Source organism: Mustela nigripes, chromosome 1, assembly GCF_022355385.1.
Source record: "Mustela nigripes isolate SB6536 chromosome 1, MUSNIG.SB6536, whole genome shotgun sequence".
In the NCBI taxonomy this organism is placed as follows: Eukaryota; Metazoa; Chordata; class Mammalia; order Carnivora; family Mustelidae; genus Mustela; species Mustela nigripes.
The window spans coordinates 101,378,808-101,390,846 of record NC_081557.1 but is presented as its reverse complement, the minus strand read 5'-3'; positions in this window follow the sequence as shown (position 1 = coordinate 101,390,846).

Sequence of the window (12,039 nt, the reverse complement as noted above, 5' to 3'; positions counted from 1 at the left end):
AAAAACTTTTCACTTCAGGTGTCTAGAAAAAGTATAAATAAATTCCGCATATAGTGGAAGTAAGGAAATAACAAAGATGAAAGAAGAAATAAAGACTAAAAAGACAATGGAAAAAGGTAAATTGAAATAAGGATTGGTTCTTTGAAAAGATAAACTAAATTGCCAAGCTTTGACTAGACTATCACCACGAAAAAACAAGATGAAATAAATAAATTCACAAATAAAAGAGATGTTACACATAACACCAGAAGAAAAAAAATCATAAAAGACTACCGGGAACAATTATATCCTAACAAATTGGGCAACCTAGGAGAAATGGGTAAATTTCTGGAAACACCACAAGCTATCAAGACTGAACTGTGATGAAATAGATACTCAGAACAGACCAGTTATTAGTAAAGATAATGAATCTAATCAAAAACTTCGCAGCAAGGGCACCTGGGTGGCTCAGTGGGTTAAGCCGTTGCCTTCAGCTCAGGTCATGATCTCAGGGGTCCTGGGATCGAGTCCCACATCGGGCTCTCTGCTCGGCAGGGAGCCTGCTCCCCCCCGCCCCACCTCTCTGCCTGCCTCTCTGCCTGCTTGTGATCTCTATCTCTGTCAAATAAATAAATAAATAAAATCTTAAAAGAAAAAAAAATGTATATATATATATAAACCCAAAACTTCCCAGCAAACAAAAGTCTAAGACCAGATGGCTTCACTGAAGCATTCTAACAAACATTCAAAGAGGAATACGTCTTTATCAAACTGTTCCAAAAAAATAGAAGAGGATGCTCCAAACTCATTTTATAAGGTTGATATTACTCTGATACCAAAGAAAATTACAGGCTAATATCCCTGATGAGCATAGATGCCAAACCCTCAACAAAATATTAGTAAATTGAATTTATCAATACATTAAAACGATTATATATCTGATCAAATGGGATTAATTCCAGGGATCCAAGGATATTTGACATCCACAAAGCAGTCAATATATATACACATTAACAAAATACAAGATAAATATTACATGATCTTCTCCAAAGATGCATAGAAAGCATTTAGCAAAATTCAATATCCTTCAGTGATTAAAAGCTCTCAATAAAGTAGATACAGAGGAAATGTACTTCAGCATAATAAGGGTCTATATGATAAGCCTACAGCTAACATCATACACAAAGATGTAAAGCTGCAAATTTTTCCTTTAAAATCAGAGGCAAGACAAGGATGCTCACTCTGACCAGTTGTATTCAGCATTATATTGGAAGTCCTATCCAGAGAAACTAAACAGGAAAAAGAAATAAAACATATCTGAATTGGAAATGAAGAAGGAAAACTGTCACTTATTGCAAATGACACAATGTTATATGTAGAAAACCCTATAGTATCCTTCAGAAACTTGAGGACCAATAAATCAATTTAGTCAAGTTGCAGGATACAAAATCAAAATCAATACAAAAAGTCTATTGCATTTCTAAAAAAAAAAAAAAGCTCTACAATTTCTGTACACTAATAATGAACTGTCAGAAAGAGAAAATGAAAAACAGTCTCATCTATAATTGCATCAAAAAAAGGAAATACCTAGGAATCAATTTAATCAGGGAGGTAGACTACCTGAATTTTGAAACAGAAAGACATTGATGAAAGAAATTGAAGATTACACAAAATAATGGAAAGATATTCTATGTTCATGGATTGAAAGAGTTATTGTTATTAAAATGTACTACCCAAAGCAATCTATGGATTCAGTATAATCACTATCAAAATTCTAATATTTTTCATAGAACTAGAATAAAAGTACTAACATTTGTATTAAACTATAAGACCGTGAATAGCCAAAGCAATCTTGAGAAAGAACAGCAAAGCTGGAGATATCATGTTTCCTGATTTCAAACTATATTACAGAACTATGATAATTAAAACAGTGAAGTTTGGGCACAAATACAGATACAACGTCAATGGAACAGAATAGACAGCCTAGAAATAAATCTATGTGCGTAAGGTGAACTAATATAAGAACATACAATGGGGAAAGTACAATCTCGATAAATGGTATTGGGAACATTGGACAGGCACATCCTAAAAAATGAAACTGGACCTCTGTCTTACATCATGCACAAAAACTAACTCAAAATAGATTTAAAACTTAAATGTCGTACCTGAAACCATAGAACTCATGGAAGAAAACAAATGGTAATGATTTTTTCTTAATCTGATTCCAGTGGCAAAATCAAAAATAAGTGTGATTACGTCAAACAAAAAGCTTCTGTACAACAAAGGAAATATTAGTAGAGTGAAAAGACAACTCCCTGAATTGGAGAGAACAATTAAAAATCACATATTTGATAAACAGGAAATACTCAAAACATATAAAGAACTTGCATAGTCCAAAGCATAAAAAAACTGATCAAAAAATGGTCAGAAGTTATGAATAGGCATTTTTCCAAAGTAAACATTCCAAATGAACAAGATGCATGAAAAGACGATCAACGTAATTAATCATTAGGGAAATACAAATCAGAATCATAATGAGCTATCACCTGACACTTGTTAGAATGGCAGTTACCAAAATGAGAAGAAATAACAAGTGTTGGCAAGAATATGGAGAAAAGGGAACATTTATACACAGTTGGAGGGAATGCAAACTGATGCAGCCACTGTGGAAGACAGTATTAGTGCTCCTCAGAAATGAAAAATAGAACTACCTTAGGATTCATCAGTCCCACTTGTTGGTATTTAGCTGAAGAAAACAAAAACACTAATTTGAAAAAAATACATGCATCCCCCATGTTTATTGTGGCATTATTTATAATAGCAAATATATGGAAACAACCTAAGTGTCCATCAGTGGATAAGCAGATAAAGAAACTATGATAAATACACACACACACACACAGGAATATTACTCACCATAAAAAAGAAAGAAATCTTGCCACTTACAATAACGTGAATCAAAATGAAATGTCAGAAAAAGATAAATACCATGTGATCTCTCATATATGTGGAAGCTAAATATTTATATTAATTATGCTCCTTAGATGTGGAGAATAGTTTGGTGGTTTCCAGAGGCAGGGAGTGGGTGGTGGGATAAATGGGTGAAAGTTTTTTTAGTTTACGTCAGTTGAATAAAATAAGCAAAAAATCCCACAAAATACATGAAACAAATAACATAAAGCAAAAGAAAAAAGTCCAACCACTTCCAAAAATTGATAGAAAAAGTGGAAAGAAAAATGAATATACAGGAAACTTGAGCAACACTAGCGAACAACTTGACCTGACACTTAAAGAACTCTTCATCCAACCAAAGCATAGTTTTTTTATTTTTCTCAAAAGTGCAAGGAATGTTTAACACGACAGACCTCATTTTTGCCCCGAAAGTAAGTATCAATAGATTCAAAGATATTCAAGCCATCCAAAGTATGTTATTTTACCACAATAGCATTAAATTATTTAAAAATTACTGAAATATTTCTGAAAAATGAAGAAATACTTGGAAAGGTACATACTTTTAAGTAACACTGGTATCAAAGTTATCAGTAGGAAAGTTTGAAAATGTTTTAAACTGAAAATGAAGTCACTATCAATATTTATGACTTGCTAAAGCAAAATGTGAAAATTATGGCATTAAATATGTATTCTAGAAAGAAAAGTATCAGCATAATGACCTCAGATTCTGACTCAACTAACTAGAAAAAGAAGAGTAAATAACATTCTCCTCCTCCCCTTCCAAAAAAGCAGAAGAAATTAATATGAAAAACCAGAGGGAAAACCAATGAAATAGAAAAAAAGTACAGAGAAAACTGATAAAAACAAAAATTATTTCTTTGAGAAGTTCACTATAAACTATTAAATGATTGGCGTGACTGATGAGAAAAAAAATTCTAATATTAGGAATGATTAGAGGTAATATCATTACAGAATCTATAAATATTTTAAAAGTTTAATAAGGGACTATTATCAACAAATTTTATCAATAAACTTAAAAAATTGAAGAAATAGATACTCCTTGAAAAACACAAGCTCTCAGAACTCATTCAAGATGAATTATATAACCTGAGTAGTCTTGTATCTACTGACAAAACTGAATTTATATTTTAATAATTTTTTTTCCGCAAAGAAAATCTCAGTACTTAACTGATAGGTCTACCAAACATTTGAAAAAGAAATAAGACCAGTTGTACTCATTTTTTCCCCAGAAATTGAAGAGATGTGAAATTTTCCCAATTAATTCAATAGGGTCATCATTATTCTGATTCCCAAAACACACAGAAACTTTGAATGAAAAAATAACAATAAGCAAACATCCATGATGAATATAGATAAAAAAATTTTTTTTAGCAGAATTGTAACTCTTTCAAACCAAAAGTATAGAAATAATAATACATCGCAACAAAGCATGATTTATTTCCAGAATTCAAGGCTGACTGAATATTTAAAAATCAATTTAATTCATTATCTAACATAATCTTTCTGGAAAAGAAAAAAACTTTGACCATCACAATAGATTGAAAGTATTTGACAGTGTTTAATATTTATCATCTATTTATGATAAGATCATTTAATAAATGGAATAGAAGGGAATTTTGAAACTAACCTAAACTAATATATTTAATGATATCAGCTTTCCTCCTAAAATCAAGAATGAATACCCATTCTCATCAATGCTTCTCAATATTGTACTGAACCTCTAACCAGTGCAATAAGGTAAGAGAAGATAGTAAAATGCATCCAGATTCAAAGGGAAGATATAAAATTGCTCATTCACAGATGTCTTGATTGTTTACATGGAAGATCCTATGGAATCTGCAGAAAAAGCTATTGAAACTAATAAGTGAGTTTAGCAACATTGGCAAAATAACATCCATACAAGAAAAAATCAAGCATATATCTGTATACCAGCAATTTAAGAAACTAATTTACAATAACATCAAAATATAAAATTCTTACAGATATTTCTGACGAAAGATGTGCAAGGCCTGAAAACTATAAAATATTGCTGAAAGAAATTAAGGAAGACTAAATGTGTTCATGAATTGGAAAACTCAATATTGTTAAAATTTCAAATGACTAAGTTTACTTATAGATTCATGCAAATCAATAAAAATTCAAGCAGAATTTTTTGTAGACATTCAAAGCTGATTCATATGTAAATGCAAAACAACTTTGGATTTTGGAATACTGAAAAAAAATTTTTTTAAATAATTAAAAACAAACTTTAGAAAAGGACAGATTTAGTAGACTTACATGCCCAGGTTCAAAATTTATAATAAAGCAACTATAATAAGACAGCTGGTGTTGGCATCAAGGTAGAAAATGGATCATAATAATAAATGGGCCAGAAAAAATTAACATATATGTTATGGACTGAATGTGTCCCCCTGAAATTCATATGTTGAAGCCCTAACTCCTAGTGTGTCTGTATTTTGAGATAGGGGCTATAAAGAGGGAAGTAATGTTAAATCAGGTCATATAGATAGGACCCTAATCCGATAGAATTAGTGCCCTTATAAGAAGCGATCTCTAAAGTGTCTGCAAGCCAGGAGGAGAGCTCTCACCAGAAACCAAATCACCTGAAACCTTGATCTCGGACAGCTCACCTCCAGAACTTAGAGAAAATAAATTTCTGTTGCTTAAGCCACCCAGTATAAGGTACTTTGTTAAGGCAGTCTGAGCAGACTAATACAGCATATAAGATCAGTTAATTTTTGATCAATGTACAAAAACGTTTTTATGAAGAAAGGATGGTATTTTCAGCACATGGTGGAAGAGCAATTGCATGTGCAATTTTGTTAAGAAAAAAGAAATCTGTCTACATCTCATATCCTATCCGAAAATTAACTTAGTGCATTATAGACCTCAATATGAAATCTAAAACTGTGAAACTTCTAGAAGAAAATAGGAGTTATTTGTGACCCTGGGTAAGGGAAAGGCTCCTTAAATTTAACACAAAAGAACAATCCATGTAGAAAACAATTGACAAATTGGATTTCATCAAAATGAAGTTCTCCAGCTCTTCCAAGGCACAGACTGAGAGAGAATATTTGCAAATTACATACCTGATCAGGGACTTGCATTCTTTCTTTTGATAGGCTCTTTGCTAACGTAATAAAAATTGGGAAGAAGAAAAGGTTGGTTTGAATTGGATCACAGTAAGTGAATTCATCTTTGATCCTCTTATTTTGGGTCATTACTTTTAGAACACGTGAGATATGGATCAACATCAGAGTCACTGGTGAAAAATAACGAGTCTTCAGTCTCTGGCTTCTCTGTCCTTTTTGGTGTTATCTCAAAGATGACTAAAGTTTTCTGTAATCACAGTTGCAGAAGTTCTCAGTGCTCTGATGGGGGGCAGGGCGACATGAAGAAATGAGAACCTGGGGCAGGGGGCAGGCTTAGCAAGTTTCTTCATCGCCCAAAGTATTGTTCTAATTTATAGGATTCGGGGCCAGATAATTTCTAGATTTCTTCCTAATTTCAGAACACAGATAATGTCAGGTTTTCGTTTTAAGAAAAAAGAGTACTGATCTATTTTGGTGATTACATTGGCTTATATTTGCTCCCAGAACTCATCAAATGTGTTTAAAGCCCCTGAAAATAAGGGACAGGGGGTGGGTGGGGGAGGGGGGCTGCAGAGAGGGTGGAAATAGCCACAGGGCTGTATTGCTTTTAATCACTTTTTCTGGGTTCCCTTCGTTGACCCAGAGATCACACAGCACCTGTGGGCTGGCTGCAATTTTCAATCTATTTACCATCGTCTTTTCTTATTCCTTAAATCTTTCGTGTCCGATCTCTGCTTTGGCAGGATTGCCATCGCACTCCATTTATGTTGCTGGTCCTAGAGGAATTCTTTTCAGTACATCCATCCTTATGCATGTACGTCAAGCCTGATGGTATTTATTTGCATTCAGAGCACATGTTCAAACACATATGCATAAGCACATCTGTTAAACCTTCGCCTTTTTCATTGCCCAGTGCATAAAATCCAGTCTCCTCTATTCTTTATTATAAGCTCCTTATGGACGGAGCGATCTGGAATTCAGTTTTCCTTGATGGACCACCTTGAACACAATGTTCACTCAAAGAGCATATGCTGCTCCTTAGCTCATAATGAAAACGTGAAAATAAAACTGAGGCCCAACACACCTCAGCCGTTGCTTTTTGTTTGCCAACATATTCTGCAGCCAGAAGAGCAGTTAACAAGTGACAGCATTGAGTTAGGTGTCCTCTCCTTGATGGAAGTGTTAATGAGGTGGGTAATGAACCAGAGGGAGAGAGAATCAGGCAGAAAGAGAAACTAGATGCATGAACAGTTCGGAGAACAAACAACCCAGGAGACTGATAATGCCTGGACTAAATCAGTGAGCGCTCGGCATATTTCTAAGCGATGAATATTTTTAATGGGGGTCACTGCTTCTCTTTCGAAAAGAACAAACCAAGAGAAATAGGCCCTCACAATTTTAGAAAAGTGGTCATTATATAGGTCATTTTCCCTATCAATAACTAATTTTCTTGATGCTTGAATGTGATATTTTCTAAATGTTAGAACTTGAGAACCTACCAGAAAAAGCAGGAGCTTGAAATTTTCAAGGATATCCTTTTTGCTACATTGAGGTCCACTTGCCGTTCATCTGGAATGTTCACACAAATAGCACCCATGTCTGACTGGTAAATACACTCCTGAGGCTGAGTGGCAATAATTAAATCAGGGGGAACTAGAGGATGAAGGAAGGTATAAAGAATTGGCTTATTTGGGGCATTTTGATATTAACAGCCTTGATTTGCGTGCTGCTCTTTTCAAACTGTTGCTTTTTATATTTTAGCTGGAAGATTCTAAATAGTTTTTTTTAGCAATCAGAATTGTATAGTATATATAGATGTACACGTAAGATAAAATTTTCATGATATATATAGGAAGAGCAACTTTATTTCATATATATTTAAAATCAAACAAGTTGTCTTAGAAACAAGGGATTGTAAGTGTAATTTCAATTTAACTTAGCATATAGACAGTGTGGCACGGTAGAAAGATGGTCTTTTGGAATAAAACGGGCCTTGATTTAAACGTAACTATGCTGATTGTAAATTGCACACTGTGGAACAAGAGACTACAATCTGAGTCTTGGTGTCCTCATCTGCAAATTGGGGTTAGTTTGCCTGCATGTCCTTATACGTTTTCATAGATTGAATGAATTCATACAGGTAAAAGACCCGATTTTTTTTTTTTTTGAGGGATAGGAAACCAATAAACTAGAAAGTAGAAACAATAGACATAAAAGTAATCCAAAAAAGATATCAGAATGCCTGACTAGAGAGATACTATGGGCAGGGCTTTTCTAATAAAAAAAAAATAAAGATATCTCACAGTGAAATTAGAACAGTGATCTAAGACATTAACTATTCATACATATTTACTAGAAATACTCTTCTGTCCAAAGAAGAGAAAGAAACATCCTTTACTAGTCTCTTCCCTGATAAACAAGAAAGAACAAGTGAGTAAAGAGGGAATGAGGGCAATACTAGGGGAAAGAGATCATGATGGCATTCTTTAGTTCTGATAGACACGAAAACTGGGCCACATTGTTGGGGGGAGAATTGCTGTACAAGAATCCTTTGAAGAGAAATTGTCAAAAGAGATTTTCTGATCCCATTCGCCCCGGAGAGTCGATGGGTATGGATGGCCCAAGAGTGGGAACTTGAAAGCTTTTCCAGGTCAGCCGTGTATTAGCTAGGACAGGAAACAGGTGTCCAAGATGACAGAGTAACATATATAACACAGATCATGGAAAAGCATAAACCTATAAAGGGAAGATAGATGTGGAGGAAGGGGAGGTTCTCAAACTGGTTCTGGGTGGGAAAGAGAAGTGGGAGATTTATAAAGAATTGTCAAAGGCACTCACATTTTCAAAGGGCCTGTATATTGGGTGTAAGAAAGGGTATTTTAACCAAGGACATAGTGACAAAACTTTGAGTCTTGCTGAAGTTTTCATGAACAAAGATCTAGTACGTGGGACAGATAGAATACTATTAAAGATTAGAATAAGTAAAAACATTCTGAGCTCATTTTTTTCCACCTCTCAATTCCTATATAATGGAGAATGGCCCTTTTTTTGTAGTTGACACATTTGTTTTGTCTTATTTCACTTAGCATTATACCTCTAGAGGCACCCGGGTTGTCCCAAATGGCAAGATCTCATTCTTTTTTATGACTGAATAATATCCCCCCCCCTCTGTCTCACACACACACACACACACACACACACACACACACACACATCTTTATCCATTCATCTATCGATGGACACTTGGGCTGTTTCCATATCTTGGCTACTGTAAATAATGCTGCGATAAATATGGGGGTTTATCTTTTCAAATTAGTGTTTTCAGTTTCTTTGTGTAAAGACCTAGTAGTGGGATTACTGTATCACTTGGTATTTTTAATTTTTTTGAGGAACCTCCATACTGTTCTCCACACTGGCTGCAACAGTTAGCATTCCCACAACAGGGCATGAGGGTTCCTTTTTCTTCCCATCCTTGCCCACACTTTTTACTTCTTGTCTTTTTGATTTGAGGCATTCTGACAGGTTTAGAGTGACAGCTCTTTCGGGTTTAGATTTGCATTCCACCGATGATTGGTGGCAATTAGCAACTCTTCATGTGTCGGTTGACCATCTGTATAACTTTTTGGAAAAACTCCTATTTGGGTCCTCATTTTTTAATCAGATTTTTTTAGTGTGGCTTGTGTGAGTTTTCCTTATATATTTTGGATATTAACCCTTTATCAGATGTATTATTTGCAAATATCTTCTCTCATTCAGTGGTTTGCCTTTTCATTATGTTGATGGTTTGCTGTGAAAAAGCTCTTTATTTTGGTGTAAGCCCAATAGTTTATTTTTGGTTTAGTTTCCCTTGGCTGATGAGATACATCTAGGAAAATACTGCAACAGCCAAGAATGATTTTTTTTTTAAGATTTAATTTATTTATTTGACAGATCACAAGTAGTTAGAGAGGCAGGCAGAGAGAGAGGAGGAAGCAGGCTCCCCGCTGAGCAGAGAACCCAATGTGGGGCTCGAACCCAGGACCCTGAGACCATGACCTGAGCTGAAAGCAGAGGCTTAACCCACTGAGCCACCCAGGTGCCCCAAGAATGGTCTTTTTAATTGGACAGGATAGAACAGGTTACTAGTAAAATACTGCTGCATGTTAGCTGATGTTCCTCCTGGAACAAGCTCTAGCCAGGAGATGTTCTTGTGAGGATGGCAGATGTGCAAGAAGGATATGCTCTATTGTGCAAGCCAGTGTCAATGCCCTGTTGTTCCATGTGTGCTTACATTCCATTGGCCAAAGCAAGTCACATAGTTGAGCCCTGTATCAAAGAACACTTTTGGTGAGGAATTTCCAAGTTAAATAACAAAGGAGTAGTTACAGGGAAGGGTAGTTTAGGGCCAATAATCCAATCTACCACAAACATTGATGAAATCATAATACCTATTTTATTATATTGTAGAATTTAATGCCAAAGCTATTAAAGATCTTTTTAGATGAGGAAGCTGATAAAACATATGGAACCTATGTCTGAACCAAAGCTCAATGTTATTTTTAATAGAAATACACTGCCTCAGAATATTCAAGGCATAATTACTATTGTTGAATATTCAAAGATTTTTAAAAAACACTTTGAAAATATATTTATCTGTTCACTATCTACTGAGTTCCTGCCATGTGAAGGTCAGGGCTCAACTGTGGAGAGTTTATAATAACCAAACAAGGGTTCTTTATATTAAGGAGTATGTAAGACTGGTGATAATGATTTTAAAATGAGAATCATATAAACATTTCTAAATCTTTTATTAACATCTGTTTTATTTTCCATAAAAAAAGAGCTAATAAAGACATAGTAGATGAATACTTAATAAGGTAGAAATTTTTAATGACTAATGAAGGATTCTATACTGTAATGGGAAGAAAACACTGAATTGAAATCAGTGGATATGATTGAAGGGTTGAAACTTCTGCTTCACCTCCCAAACCTCCAGGGAAGGGGCTAGAGTTTGGATCAGTCACCAATGGCTAGTGATTTAATCAACTGTGTCTGTGTAATAAAGCTTCCATTACAAAACAGAAATGGAGTTCAGAGAGTTTGTAGGCTGGTGAATAGGTGGAGATGTGGGGAGCCTGGTGCCTTGAGAAGTGGCGTGAAATTTCATCCCCCTTTCCCCATACTTTGCTGTAGGAACCCCCTTGTATCTGGCTGTCCCTGGAGTGACATCCTCTACAATAAATTGGTAATCCAGTTTAAAAAAAAAATCAGGATGTGCATTCCAGGTCTGAATCTGTGCCTTACTAGCTGTGCTGACATTGAGAGAGTCATGGAACTCCTCTCGGCTCCTCTTTTCACATTAGTGAAATTGGGACAATAGTATCTATTCTTTCTACCTCTGATAAGTATTATTATCAAACCCATGAAAACTGTAAAGTGTTTTAAAGTTGAGACTCCAGTGAAAAGTTATTTTAAAAGTATCAGAAACTAGATAAAATAATAGTTGAACTTGCTGGCATCAATTTGGCACTTTTTTTTTTTTTTTTTAACAACTCTTAGTTGTCCAAGATCGAGAGCAAGAAGTTAGAAGGAAAACCATTTCAAAGGACCTTTTAACTGCTGTGACTCTACTTGTGTAAACAATAACCAAAAAAAATTTTAAAAGTTTATTTTCTCTGTACTGCTAGAGCTTGAATTTGCTGCCATATTGCAGAAGGCTGACTGAGTATCAAACATCAACATATGCTCCTGCTTAAGCATCCCATATGGAGAAAAACAGCTGACTTCACTGCTAGTTTTGATAATCTGCTACTCTGGTAAATCAGACATTGTCCACGTCCTTGAAGGCTAGCTGAAGTTACTTAAAATTACTTGTGGATGAGTTTTAATTAGGAATTAGCATTTCATTCAGGGGACAAGAGCTCCCCCTCATATAGTTCTGTGTGTTGTACTCAAAAACATTCTCTAAGATCATTTTCCAGTGATATATGAATGCCCCACATTCTTTTTTTTTTTT